We start from the raw sequence: 15,503 nt of genomic DNA on the forward strand, positions 1-15,503 counted from the left end.
TTTTTAAGCACATAAATCCACGTTCTCCACATAGGATCTCCTGAACAGTTTTGACATCAGCAGCTCATATTAGGTTTTACAGTTTTACAAATTTGGGAAGGTGTCCTAACAATTGAAATATTGAAAGGAAACGTTTACATGTGTTTATACAGTGACAAGAGAAAGTATGGAATTCACTCGTTTTCTGCAGTAAGTTGCCATAAAATGTGATATGATCCTCACCGGCCACTTTATAAGGTGCACCTTCCTAGTACTGGGTTTGACCCCCCTTTGCCTTTGGAACTACCTTCATTCTTTGTGGCATTATTGGCATAGATTCAATATTCCTCAGAGATTTTGGTCTATATCAGTGATGGCAAACCTTGGCACCCCAGATGTTTTGGAACTATATTTCCCATGATGCTCATGTCATGCACTCTGTAGTGTAGTTGAGCATCATGGGAAATGTAGATCCAAAACATCTGGGGTGCCAAGGTTCGCCATCACTGGTCTATATTGACATGATAGCATCACGCAGTTGCTGCAGATTTGTCGGCTGCACATCCATGATGCAAATCTCCCGTTCCACCACATCCCAAAGGTGCTCTATTGGATGAGATCTGATTACTGTGGAGGCCAGGGTTTGACCCCTTTTTGCCTAAGGAACTGCCTTAATTTTCTGTGGCATAGATGTAATATTGCTCAGAGATTTTGGTCCATAGTGACATGATAGCATCATGTAGTTGCTGCAGATTTGTTGGCTGCACATCCATGATGCAAATCACCCGTTCCACCACATCCCAAAGGTGCTCTATTGGATGAGATCTGATTACTGTGGAGGCCAGGGTTTGACCCCTTTTGCCTTCAGAACTATCTTAATTCTTTGTGGCATAGATTCAATATTCCTCAGAGATTTTGGTCTATATCAGTGATAGCAAACCTTGGCACCCCAGATGTTTTGGAACTATATTTCTCATGATGCTCATGTCATGCACTTTGTAATGTAGTTGAGCATCATGGGAAATGTAGTTCCAAAACATCTGGGGTGCCAAGGTTCACCATTACTGGTCTAGGCTATAAGAAGATTGCCAAGACCCTGAAACTGAGCTGCAGCACGGTGGCCAAGACCATACAGCGTTTAACAGCACAGGTTCCACTCAGAACAGGCCTCACCATGGTCCACCAAAGAAGTTGTGTGCCAGTGGCGGAACTACCAGGGTCGCAGCAGTCGCACTTGCGACTGGGCCCTGGTGTTCCACGACTGTAAGGGGGCCCGGAGACAGCAGGAAAGACTTCCTGTCCAGCGTCTGATGTAGCGGCTGCAAGGAGGGTAAGCTCCAACACTGCTGGTACTCAGTTGGCTACAGTGACTTGCTCACAGCTTGTGCGGGGTGTTTCAGGTCCCAAACGCTGCGATTTCTTTGTAGGGCAGCTGCACCTCTCCCTTTCTCCCCCTCCTGCCTCACACTGCATACACGGACTGAAGCTCCTCCCCCTCCTCGGCTCGGATGTCTTCCTATACACAGACAGGAGGGGGAAGAGAATGGACACAGCATCAACAGGACGTGCTGATCTCAGGTTTGTTTTGAATCAGAAATGTACAACATGACACTTGCAGGGGAAGAGGAACAAGTTGTCAAAGAAGAGTGCTCACAGTGATTTGGGGGGGGGGGGGGGATAAGAGAATACTGTATGTGCTAGGGGGCACTTTGGGAGGGGAGAGAATTTGTGCAAGAAGGGGGGTTAAATATAAAATTCGACCCCCCCTCCCCTTCAGCACCAGTTCTTTCCTCTTCAAAGTGCCCCCTAGCACATACAGCACCCCCCTCCCCCCCCCCAAATCACTGTGAGCATTCCTTTTTTGACAACTTGTCCCTCTTCTTCAAAGAGATGCTGGCTGCTATTGAGGAGACAATTGTGGTGTCTGGGATCCCAGGCACCTCGCTAGAGATTCAGGGGCGATCGCCCCAGGTGCCCACACTAGTACCCCCCTGTCAGGCAAGTTAGTGGAGCCGAGAGCTGGAACTTTTTTCAGCACTGGGCTCCAGGACTCAGGGCCGGCTCACACCACGAATCACAAAGGAACGCACTGTGTTGCTATTTGATTCACATGCCTTCCAAGTGCTGTGCGATTTCAGCCCTTGCATTTGAATGGGCTGATATTGTGCCCATCTTCATTAAGAGCTGTGCATGCTCTACTTTACAAAATGCACTGCAACTGGATCGCATGATACTTCTGATCATACAATCTGGTGCGGGCAAACACTGCATTTGCGACCTGCATTTGGGGAGTCATTTAGTTGACACACCCCCGGCGGATCATTACAGCACTGCATTCTGAATAAAGTGTGGGAAACACACACAAGATGCAAGTTTCCCTCACGGCATTCTGGTATGAACAGACCCTTAGTCTGGATACACAGGATTTCATTTGTATCTCAGGAGGACCCCACCAAACTAGTTGGGAAGTATGGATCTGTATTAGAAGGGGAAAGGATTTGGGGGGGGGGGGGGGTGTTTGTACTAGGAGTGGAGATTAGGATAGTGGGGTTTGTGACAGAACTGGGGAAAGTACTTATGGGGGAGGGGTTTTTTGCTGGAAGGGAGGACCTGGGGGAGAAGATCTGTGCCAGAAATGGGGAGAGGATCAGAGATGTATAGTAACTAAGTAGAACTACTTCACTACTGTATTTAAGTACCGAAAGGCGGTATCTGTACTTTCCTGGAGTAGAATTTTTTTCTCCTACTTCCACTTTTACTTCACTACATTTTTTCAATGATTTCAATACTTCTACTCCGATATTTTTTTTTTGTGCTGCATAGTTACTCGTTACAATTATAAAAATTACCACTGCCGGAACAGTAGATGGCAGGTTTCATGAAGCTCAAAACATGTGTATTATCAGCGCATACGAAAATAAATGCTACTGCATGTATAAATAAAAGCTGCATTTGAAAAAATAAAAAACAATATGATGTTCAAACTTTTGACTTCTTTCTTTAACCACTTGCCGACCGCCGCACGACTATCTACGTCGGCGGTCAGCCCCTCACAGGCAAACTAACGTAGGGCTACGTTGCTTGCTTGTGATGGTCTAGGGAGCGAGCGCGCACCCCCGGAGGCGCGCTCCCGCTCCCGCGTGGTCACGGGCCCCCCCCCCGCGCGTGTGACCAGCGGACCCGATGTCCGCCGGCCACTCGGCGATCGGCGGGGGAGAGGGAGAAAGTCAGGCAGCTTGTGTAAACAAGCCACCTGTCATTCTCCTCGGTGTAAAGACACTGATCACTCGGATCTAGTATGTAGATCCGTTGATCAGTGTCCTTACAGCTGAAGCCACAGCCAATCACAGTAGAAAGCACGCCCCTAGGGACACACACAGCCCCTCCCTCCCAAATAAAGTTAACCCCTTCACTACCAGTGTATTTTTACAGTAACAGTGCATATGTATAGCACTGATTACTGTAGAAATGTCACTGGTAACCCCAAAAGTGTCAAAAATGTCAGTCAAGGGTCCGATCTGTCCGCCGCAATGTCGCAGTACCGCAAAAAAAATCGCAGATCGCCACCATTACGCGTTAAAAAAAAAAACAACAAAAATGACAAAAATCTTTCCCTTTGTTAGTAAACGCAATAACTTTTGCGCAAACCAATCAAAATACGCTTTTTGCGATTTTTTTTTACCAAACATAGGTAGCATAAAACAAATTGGCCGAAAATTTTAAAAAAATTTTGATTTTTACATTTTATTTGGGGGGAATTTCATATAAAAAAATGTGAAAAATATTGCTATTTTTGCAAAATTGACGCTCTTTTTTTGTTTATAGCGCGTGATCAAAAAATCGCACAGGTGATCAAATACCACCAAAAGAAAGCTCTGTTTGTGGGAAAAAAAGGACGTCAAATTCGTTTAGGTACAGCGTCGCACGACCGCGCAATTGTCCGTTAAAGTCATGCAGTGCCGAATCGCAAAATACCCCCTGGTCGGAATGGGGGTAAAATCTTCCGGGGCTTAAGTGGTTAATAACTACATAACACAGTACTTGTACTTTTACTTTCAGTACTTGAGTAGCAAAATTTTTAAAAAAACTACTTGCAATACTTAAGTACAAAAAATGTTGAATACTTTAGTACTTCTACTCAAGTCACTTTTTGATCGAGCACTTCCACTTCTACTCAAGTCACTTTTTGATCGAGCACTTCCACTTCTACTCAAGTATGGGTTTCGAGTACTTTATATAACTCTGGAGAGGATTTTTGCTGAGGTCCCAGCGTGGCTGTAGAAAGTGTGTGGGGGGGGGGTGCATTGTGGAGAGGAGAGGGGGGTGGTGGGGGGCACCAAAATGTACCTTTACCTGTGTAGACAAAAATCCCTGCGCCAGCCCTGCTGGTACTGATATCCACCACCTGGCTTGGTTCCCCCACTGCTCCCAACTGCTGCTAGCCCAGTGCTGTCAGTCTGTTCATCCATCAGTGTCCCCAGCATGAGCAACTTGCTGTCAGAGCTCTCCTCCTGCACCACTGCAGCTCAAATTCCTGAGGTTGGCAATGGGTATGCTGGTTCTCCTGTCATTGGTGATCAGCTCAGGGTCCGCACACTGAGCCAATCAGTACCATCATGTTAAAAGCCTTTTGGAAGCTGGGAGTGCAGATCTTATATGTCAGTAAAATCTATAACATTTATAGCAGTATCTAAATACAGGTGATACACAGTGGGGGCGAAACTACCAGGGCCACAAAGGTTGATTTTGCGACTGGACCCTGGCATTCTACCAACGTAAGGGGGGGGGGGGCAAGATGGCAGGAAGGGGGTCGTTGTAGTGCTGTAATAAAGCTCCCCATGACGGGAGTAAAGGGCCCCTGGCCCGGAGGTAGAGGCCTGGGACCAGAGGTCGGGGGGGGGGGGGGGGTCCTTCATGGTTTCTTGCACCGGGGCCCTGAAGGTTGTAGTTACGCCTCTGTTGTGTGCATGTGCTTAGTGTCATATCCAGAGGTTGTCTTTGGGAAATAGATGTATGACTGCTGCCAGCATTGCTGCAGAGGTTGAAGGGGTGGGGGAGTCAGCCTGTCAGTGCTCAGACCATACGCCGCACACTGCATCAAATTGGTCTGCATGGCTGTCGTCCCAGAAGGAAGCCTCTTCTAAAGATGATGCATAAGAAAGCCCAAGTGTAGTAGTGTAGTAGTGTAGTTTAGTGTAGTTGAGCATCATGGGAAATGTAGTTCCAAAACATGTGGGGTGCCAAGGTTCACCAATCACCATCACTGGTCTATATTGACATGATAGCATCACGCAATTGCTGCAGATTTGTCGGCTGCACATCCATGATGCAAATCACCCATTACAGCACATCCCAAAGGTGCTCTATTGCAGGGCTCAAAATTTCAAGTCATGAGTTACTAGCCAGGCCTTAAGAGTTACTCGCCACTTGTTGCCCCACCCAAACCCTACCCTGCTCCACCCTTAAACACGCCCTCGCCAGAGTGACCACAGCATGCCCCCTTTCTTTCAGAGTGCCCACAGCATGCCCCCTTAAATGCAGAGTGCCCACAGCATGCCCCCTTAAATGCAGAGTGCCCACAGCGTGCCCCCCTAAATGCAGAGTGCCCACAGCATGCCCCCTTTCAATGCAGAGTGCCCACAGCGTGCCCCCTTTCAATGCAGTGTGACCACAGCATGCCCCCTTTCAATGCAGAGCGCCCACAGCGTGCCCCCTTTCAATGCAGAGCGATCACAGCATGTCCCCTTACATTGCAGAGTGCTCACAGCGTGCCCCCTTTCATTGCAGAGCAATCACAGCATGTCCCCTTTCATTGCAGAGCGCCCACAGCATGTCCCCTTACATTGCAGAGCGCTCACAGCATGTCCCCTTAAATTGCAGAGCGCCCACAGCATGTCCCCTTTCATTGCAGAGCGCCCACAGCATGTCCCCTTACATTGCAGAGCGCTCACAGCATGTCCCCTTAAATTGCAGAGCGCCCACAGCATGTCCCCTTTCATTGCAGAGCGCCCACAGCATATCCCCTTACATTGCAGAGCGATCACAGCATATCCCCTTACATTGCAGAGCGCTCACAGCATATCCCCTTTCATTGCAGAGCGATCACAGCATATCCCCTTACATTGCAGAGCGCTCACAGCATATCCCCTTTCATTGCAGAGCGCTCACAGCATATCCCCTTACATTGCAGAGCGATCACAGCATGTCCCCTTAAATTGCAGAGCGCTCACAGTGTGCAGAGAGACCAGCGTGCACTTACCTGCAGCGGGCGGCTTCTCATCAATCCTGCGCGTCCTCCGTGACTCCCGAGTCCTCCTCCTCCTCGGCCAGTTACAATCGTTTGCCTTTCGGCCAATCAGGAAACACCTGCCTCCTGATTGGCCAGTAGGAGGATCAGGAGGAGGATCCCTGTGACAATAGCGAATATTCATTCGCTATTGTCACACAATGGGTGGGCTCAAGGCGCAGTGCTCTGCTCCCAGAGCCCATCCTTTTCTAAAGAAGAAAGTAATCACAGGCTGCTGTGAACGGCGGCAGCAGGCACAGCTCGCCATCCTCAGAATTCCACTCGCAAAATGCGAGCAGGCGAGTGGAATTTTTGAGGGCTGCTCTATTGGATGAGATCTGGTTACTGTGGAGGCCAGGGTTTGACCCCCTTTTGCCTTCGGATCTGCCTTAATTCTTTGTGGCATAGATTCAACATTCCTCAGAGATTTTGGTCTACATTGACATGATAGTATCACGCAGTTGCTGCAGATTTATCGGCTGCTCATCCATGATGCAAATCTCCAATTCCACCACATCCTAAAGGTGCTCTATTTGATTGAGATGTGGTGAGTGTGGAGGCCATTGGAGTACAGTGACCTCATTGTCATGTTGAAGAAACCAGTGGTGAGATGATTGGAGCTTTGTGACATGGTGCATTATCCAGCTGTAAGGAGCCTTTAGAAGATGGGGACACTGTAGTCATATAGGGATGTACATGGTGAGCAACCATGCTCCGGTAGGCCGTGATGTTTAAACAATACTCAATTGGTACTAAGGGGGTCCAAAGTGTGCCAAGAAAATATCCCTCACACCATTACATCACCAGCCTGAACCATTGATACAAGGCAGGATGGATCCATGCTTTCATTTACACCAAATTCTGACCCTCCCATCTGAATGTTGCAGCTGAAATCGAGACTCATCAGATCAGGAAACATTTTTCCAATCTTCTGTTGTCCAATTTGGTGACCCTGTGCTAATTGTAGCCTCAGTTTCCTGTTCTTAGCTGACACGTGTGGCACCCGGTGTGGTCTTCTGCTGCTGTAGTCCATCTTATTCAGGGTTTGACATGTTGTGCATTCAGAGATGGTATTCTGCATACCTTGGGTGTAACGAGTGGTTATTTGGGGTACTGTTGCCTTTCTATCATCTGGAACCCATCTGGTCTGCCCATTTTCCTCTGACATCAACAAGACATTTTCCTCCACACAACTGCCACTCACTGGATATTTTGTCTTTTTCGGACCATTCTCTGTAAACCCGAGAGATGGTTGTGTGTGAAAATCCCAGTAGATCAGCATTTTTTTAAATACTCAGACCCACCCGTCTGGCACCAACAACCATGCCACGTTCAAAGTCACTTACATCCCCTTTCTTCCCCATTCTGATGCTCGGTTTGAACCGTGACATTATCCTGTAGGATATTTCGGGAAACTTTGAAATGAATTTTCCACTTGATGATGGAAAATGGTCCAGACCCTGAGGCCGCGAAGCAAGTGCAAATCATGATGTTCCCTCCACCGTATCTCACAGGTGGGATGATGATTTGATGTTGGTAAGCTGTGCCATTTTTGCACCATACAAAACACTGGGTATTCTTCATGCACAATTCAGCTTTTGTTTCATCAGACTACAAGCATTACAGTAAAGTATTTGATCCCCTGCTGATTTTGTAAGTTTGCCCACTAACAAAGAAATGATCAGTCTATAATTTTAATAGTAGGTTTATTGTAACAGTGAGAGACAGAATAACAACAAAAATATCCCGAAAAACGCATTTCGAAAATGTTATAAATTGATTTGCATTTTAACGAGTGAAATAAGTTTTTGATCCCTATCAATCAGCAAGATTTCTGGCTCCCAGGTGTCTTCTATACAGGTAACGAGCTGAGATTGGGAGCACTCTTAAAGGGAGTGCTCCTAATCTCAGTTTGTTACCTGTATAATAGACACCTGTCCACAGAAGCAATCAGTTTCCAATCGCCCCACCATGGCCAAGATCAAAGAGCTGTCCAAGGATATAAGGGACAAGATTGTAGACCTACAGTACACAAGGCTGGAATGGGCTACAAGACCATTGCCAAGCAGCTTGGTGAGAGGGTGACAACAGTTGATGCGATTATTCCCAAATGGAAGAAACATAAAATAACTGTCAATCTCTCTCGGTCTGGGGCTCCATGCGAGATCTCACCTTGTGGAGTTTCAGTGATAATGAAACTGCGCTTGGCCTTGTCTTCAACCCACACTCATTGGGTCAGTAGCGGGGACTTTTTATTCTCTTCACCAGGAATCCTTTAGGCATGTCTGTTGCAGAAGTGGTGCAGCCTTTTTATGGGGCATCAGAGCAGCCCAAGAGGCAATTGCCCCCCTGCCCCCTGGCCACACTTGTATAAAGTACTCGAAACCCATACTTGAGTAAAAGTACAAGTGCTCGATCAAAAAGTGACTTGAGTGGAAGTGGAAGTGCTCGATCAAAAAGGTGACTTGAGTAGAAGTACTAAAGTATTCAACATTTGTTGTACTTAAGCATTGCAAGTAGTTTTTTTTTAATTTTGCTACTCATTTACTGAAAGTAAAAGTACCAGTAGTTTTTTAAAAAAAAATTGCTACTCAAGTACTGAAAGTAAAAGTACAAGTACTGTGTTATGTAGTTATTAAAGAAAGAAGTCAAAAGTTTGAACATCATATTGTTTTTTATTATTTCAAATGATTAACCTAAAGGACAATCACAATTCCTTTGGCTGTAACTTTTTTAAAACAAAAACAGATAAAGTATGTCCCTCCCTTTCCCCTTTAAAGCATCCCTCCTTCTCTTCCCTGCATGTTTGTTTTTCTCCACAGCTTATTGGTGCGCAAAATCATATATAAACCAATGTGATATACAACAATATATTCCAATAATGAAATAAAGGAAGAGTGTATGAAATCAAAGTCAATAAAAAGTCCATATATATATAATGCCATAATACCATAATACCATATATATGTGACAAAACAAGATGAATATATTTTCAAAGGTGCAGGAATCAAACAGGTGCTATTCCAAATAATAGGCGCAGACTCCCACCACCTTGTGGATTTCCCCCTTACCCGGCGGATGAAGGTAAGTGCAAAATAATATCCAAATAGACTCTTCCAGTGAAACAAAACTGCAAAACCTGTGCTCTCAACTTCCAGTGAAAAAAGCAAAATCAGCCTCTTACCAGAAAAAAGGTCTATGTACGCTTGTGACTCTCCTTGGTTGGGGGAGGTTCTCTTTCCCCTTAACAGCAGATATGTAGACCATTTTATTTATACATACAGTAGCATTTATTTTCGTATGCGCTGATAATACACATGTTTTGAACTTCATGAAACCTGCCATCTACTGTTCTGGCAGTGGTAATTTTTATAATTGTAACGAGTAACTATGCAGCACAAAAAAAAAAATATCGGAGTAGAAGTATTGAAATCATCGAAAAAATGTAGTGACGTAAAAGTGGAAGTAGGAGAAAAAAATTCTACTCCAGGAAAGTACAGATACCGACTTTCAGTACTTAAGTACAGTAGTGAAGTAGTTCTACTTAGTTACTATACATCTCTGTCCCTGGCCCAGTCCTCCCCTGCTTTTGGGATCTTCTTTACCTCCTGGAGGATTCTGCATTGTGCCTTAGGACTCATCTTGGTTGGAAGCCCACTTCTTGGAAGAGTAACCACAGTACTAAATTTATAGACAATTTGCCTGTCTACTGATGGATGCCTAAACACTTTGTGATTTCTTTGTATCCTTCATTAGCCTTATGCAGATCAACTAATCTTGATTGAATGTTTTCAGAGAGCTTCTTTTTATGAGGCATAGTTCACATCAGTTGATGCTTCTTATGGACAGCAATCTTAAAATGAGTGTCTTTTATCAATCAAAGTAGCTCTAAACCACACCTCCAGACTCATTTCATTATTTGGACCCCAGATGTACAAACTACTGACTCCAATTAGCTTGCCTTGTCTTGTCCAAGTAATTAATCTATGGCAGGAGTGTAAAACTCAATTTATTCATGGGCCACATCAGCATTAGGATTGCCCTCAAAATGGCCAGTTTTATCTGTAAGACTAGCAAAACATTTTGGGGGAGCATACCCATGTATTTCTAAAGCTGGTGCAGCTATGAACCAAAAGACATGCATATCAAAAAAGAATAGCGCACACATGCAAAATAAATTTTTACCAAATTCGAAAGACAATCCATAAATAAAAATGGGGGTTTAGTCCCACCATATGGCCATATAGTGCTCAAGCCCACCACTACGTCAAAGTACCCCATTATCAGTGGGTCCTACACTATCCATGAAAGAGAGATGAATCCAGCCTCTCTAACCCTTGGAGATAATACTCCTTGCTAGGAAAGATGTGCAAATGCACTACAGGGGACTCCTCCTATATCCACTTGATGGTGGACACTGATAGAATACAGGTGTGTGTGGGGGGTGGGGAGGGTTGCTTGGTCCATAGCTGCACTGGCTTTAGATATACATGTTCAGGGTTTGCTCCCCCAATTTTTTGCTTGTTTATTATGTATTCGGTCTGACCAGACTTCTGTGGTTGAGCATCCCATCCCCCACACACACCTGTACTCTATTGGTGTCCACTATCAAGTAGATATAGGAGGAGTCCCCTGTAGTGCATTAGCACACCTTCCCAGCAAGGAGTGTTGTCTCCAAGGGTTAGAAAGGCTGGATTCACCCCTTTTTCATGGATAGTGTAGGACCCACTGATAATGGGGTACTTTGACGCAGTGGTGGGCTTGAGCACGATATGGCCATATGGTGGGACCAAACCCCCATTTTTATTTATGGATTGTCTCCATATTTGATAGTCATTTCTTTTGCATGTGTGCGCTATTCTTTTTTAATATACATGTTGCTTGGTCCATAGCTGCACTGGCTTTAGATATACATGTTCAGGGTTTGCTCCCCCAATTTTTTGTTTGTGTATCTGTAAGACTAGATGTCCAGAGCATCCCCTACCCTTACATAAGACGTCAAGAGCCTCTCCACCATCAGAAGTTGAGTCCCCCCACTCTCCCTTATATCACAGTTCACCCCCCTTGCCGTGTGCTGCTGCTGGAAAGAAGCTGGAGGCATTGCTGGAAAATAGAAAGTAAAGGGTCTGGAGGAGGACTGGAGCTCTCCTGCAACTGCAGTATTAGTAGGAGTAGAAGTAGTGGTGGTGGTAGTAGTAATAGTAGTAGTAGAGGTAGTGGTGGTAGTAGTAGTAATAGTAGTAGTATTAGTAGGAGTAGAAGTAGTGGTGGTAGTCGTAGTAATAGTAGTAGTAATAGAAGTAGTAGTATTAGTAGAAGAAGTAGTGGTGGTAGTAGTAGTAATAGAAGTAGTAGTATTAGTAGTAGTAGAAGTAGTGGTGGTAGTAGTAGTAATAGTAGTAGTATTAGTAGGGGTAGAAGTAGTGGTGGTAGTAATAGTAATAGTATTAGTAGGAGTAGAAGTAGTGCGGTAGTAGTAGTAATAGTAGTAGTAGAATTAGTGGTGGTAGTAGTAGTAATAGAAGTAGTAGTAGTATTAGTAGTAGTAGAAGAAGTAGTGGTGGTAGTAGTAGCAATAGTAGTAGTAGGAGTAGAAGAAGTAGTGGTGGTAGTAGTAGTATTAGTAGGAGTAGAAGTAGTGGTGATAGTAGTAGTAATAGTAGTAGTAGAATTAGTCGTGGTAGTAGTAGTAATAGAAGTAATGGTAGTAGTAGTAGTAGTAGAAGAAGTAGTGTTGGTAGTAGTAGTAATAGTAGTAAGAGTAGAAGAAGTAGTGGTGGTAGTAGTAGTAATAGTAGTAGTATTAGTTGGAGTAGAAGTAGTGTTGATAGTAGTAATAATAGTATTAGTAGTATTAGTAGGAGTAGACGTAGTGGTGATAGTAGTAGTATAATTAGTGGTGGTAGTAGTAGTAGTATTAGTAGTAGTAGAAGTAGTGGTGGTAGTAGTAGTAATAGAAGTAGTAGTAGTATTGGAGGTAGTGGTGGTAGTAGTAGTAATAGAAGTAGTAGTAGTATTAGTAGTAGTAGAAGTAGTGGTGGTAGTAGTAGTAATAGAAGTAGTAGTAGTATTGGAGGTAGTGGTGGTAGTAGTAGTAATAGAAGTAGTAGTAGTATTAGTAGTAGTAGAAGTAGTGGTAGTAGTAATAGTAGTAGTAGAATTAGTGGTGGTAGTAGTAGTAATATAAGAAGTAGTAGTATAGTAATAGTAGAATTAGTGGTGGTAGTATTTGGGGGACGTGTTGTTCCTTGTTTTTTTCTTGTTTTGTGGTTGCCCTGCGTGGCATTGTGTTGTGTACTGTGTTGTTTTTTCTTGAAAACTTTAATAAACAGAAATTTATAAAAAAAAATAGTAGTAGTACAAGTAGTGGTGGTAGTAGAAGTAATAGTAGTAGAAGAAGTAGTGGTGATAGTAGTAGTAATAGTAGTAGTAATAGTAGTAGTAGAAGTAGTGGTGGAAGTAGTAGTAGTAGTAGTGGTGGTGGTAGTAGTAGTAATAGAAGTAGAAGTAGTAGTAATAGTAGTAGTAGAAGTAGTAATAGTAGTAGAATTAGTGGTGGTGGTAGTAGTATTAGTAGTAGAAGTAGTAATAGTGGTAGGATTTGTAGTCAAATTGCGGCCAAAACCGCACAGCTTTAAAATAGCATTACAATGGCAGGGCACCTGCACAGCCTAATTACACCCAAAAACACTTTCAAAACTCATTGCACAAATGTGAAGCAGGAATTAGCCGTTATATTTCAGTGCTGTTATCTTTACGCATGTCTTGTGTGATATAATTTGATAAATAAAAAAAATAAAAAAAAACATTTTAGTGCAATTTAAACAAAAATAAAGTTGTAAGTCTACACGCACAGTATTTATTTTCAATGCTGTGTTTGTTATTGTTAACTTTTAGTAGAATTTATTATCAAATTAAACTGCCATGTATAATTTCTACCTGTCAAAAAGTTACATTTGCAGAAAAACTGCCATTCAAATACTTCCCAAATGTGTGAGATCTGAAACGTCGTTCCAGCAGAAGCGTCCATTTTTCATTAACAATCTACAATTGAGTAGTGCGGGTAAGCAGGGAGCACACGCTGAAGATCAGCGATGCCAGTTGGCATACGTAGGGAAGATGCTCAGGATAAGGGGCTCGGTGACAGCGTCTTCTCTCCCTTTGTTGGTTTTTACTTTACTACTTTACATACATCCAAAAAAACGCCATGTATGAACCAATCTAGCGCCTGATTATCAACCTCACGTCAGCGAGAGGCCTGGTGACAGCTGGCTTTCCTGCGTCTTAAAAAAAAAAAAAAAAGAAAGGAAAAAAAAAAATTCTCCTTTCTCCGGCACACAGCACCATGCTTTGACACGCCGCTGAAGTAATTATTTGCTGAGCGGCTGCACACACCCCGCAGAGCGTGCTGGTGTCTCGTCTGACACATCTGGGCACCGAAAGTAATTGAAACAGCTGCTTCTGCCCATATGGCATAGAAAGGCTGTTGGTAGGATGCTCTGTGCGTTGGCCGCACCTACCTAAGGCAAATTAGCCATCATTAATCCCAAGATCTGACCTGAATAAGCAGAGCTCCTAATCAAAGCATATGCAGAAGGCTTTTCTTTTTGTAGGGAGTGACACCGCTATGTTTCCTATAAACAGAGTCAGGATTTTGTGATTCTAAATTCGTTGTCTTAGAGTAAAAAGTGGAACCTTGTTTATACTATAAAGTTTAACATATATATATATATATATATATATATATATATATATATATATATATATATATATATTTACAGTATCTCACAAAAGTGAGTACACCCCTCACATTTTAGTAAATATTTTATTCTATCTTTTTCATGTGACAACACTGAAGAAATGACACTTTGCTACAATGTAAAGTAGTGAGTGTACAGCTTGTATAACAGTGTAAATTTGCTGTCCCCTCAAAATAACTCAACACACAGCCATTAATGTCTAAACTGCTGGCAACAAAGGTAAGTACACCCCCTAAATGGAAATGTCTAAATTAGGCCCAAAGTGTCAATATTTTGTGTGGCCACCATTAGATACCAGCACTGCCTTAACCCTCTTGGGCATGGAGCAGGGGTGTAACTACAGGGGTTGCAGGGGTCTCAATTGCAACCGGGACCCATGCTCTAGGGGGCCTGTGTGGCTCCCCTGTACATCTGGATAGGAGGGGCGGTGAGGGGGCAGCATGTAGAGAAATCACTGTCCTCCTTTTTCCTCCTGTAGCTGCAGGAGGAAAATGGAGGAGATTGGTTCCTCTGTATGCTGCCCCCGCCACCCCTCCTATCCAGTTCACTTGTGTTCTGCTGTCTTTGGGCCCCTGTGTGCTTCCCTGGTCCCCCCCACTGTGCTGCCCCCCCCCCCCCCACTGTGCTCCCGTCCCTCTCCTGCCGGCAGCTGCAGGGTATGTGTCACAATAGAGAACCAGGAAGGGTGGGTAAATATGTAATTTATCAGCTCCTTCCTTTTCTGAATGGACAGAGTCATAGTCAGTGACATTGTAAAAAAAATAAAATAAAATGATAAAAAAGAATACAATTAAAATACCAAAAGATAAAAACTACTGACACCAGTGGGTGAACTTCCAGGATCGCAAACGTCACACTTGCGACCGGGCCCTGGCATTCCACCACCGTGGGGAGGCCCCAAGATGGCAGGAAGGGGGCCCACTGCAGAACTTGTGAAAGGTCCCCCTGTGGGACCTTAATAAGGGGCTCCGCAAGGAGAGTAAAGGGCCCCAAGATCAGTGGGAAGAGCCCCAGGCTTGAAGGGAAGGGCCCCGGACAGGGGTCCGGGGGGCCCTTCATGGTTTCTTGCACCGGGGCCCTGAAGGTTCTAGTTATGCCTCTGGCATGGAGTTCACCAGAGCTTCACAGGTTGCCACTGGAGTCCTCTTCTACTCCTCCATAAGGACATCATGGACCTGGTGGATGTTAGAGACCTTGCACTCCTCCGCCTTCCATTTGAGGATGCCATACAGATGCTCAATAGGGTTTAGGTCTGGAGACATGCTTGGCCAGTCCATCACCTTTACCCTCAGCTTCTTTAGCAAGGCAGTGGTCATCTTGGAGGTGTGTTTGGGGTCATTATCATGTTGGAATATTGCCCTGCAGCCCAGTCTCTGAAGGGAGGGGATCATGCTCTGCTTCAGTATGTCACAGTACATGTTGGCATTCATGGTTCCCTCAATGAACTGTAGCTCCCCTCATGCAGTCCCAGAGCATGA

Source organism: Pelophylax lessonae (genome assembly GCF_965119305.1).
Source record: "Pelophylax lessonae genome assembly, chromosome: 4".
Lineage (NCBI taxonomy): Eukaryota > Metazoa > Chordata > Amphibia > Anura > Ranidae > Pelophylax > Pelophylax lessonae.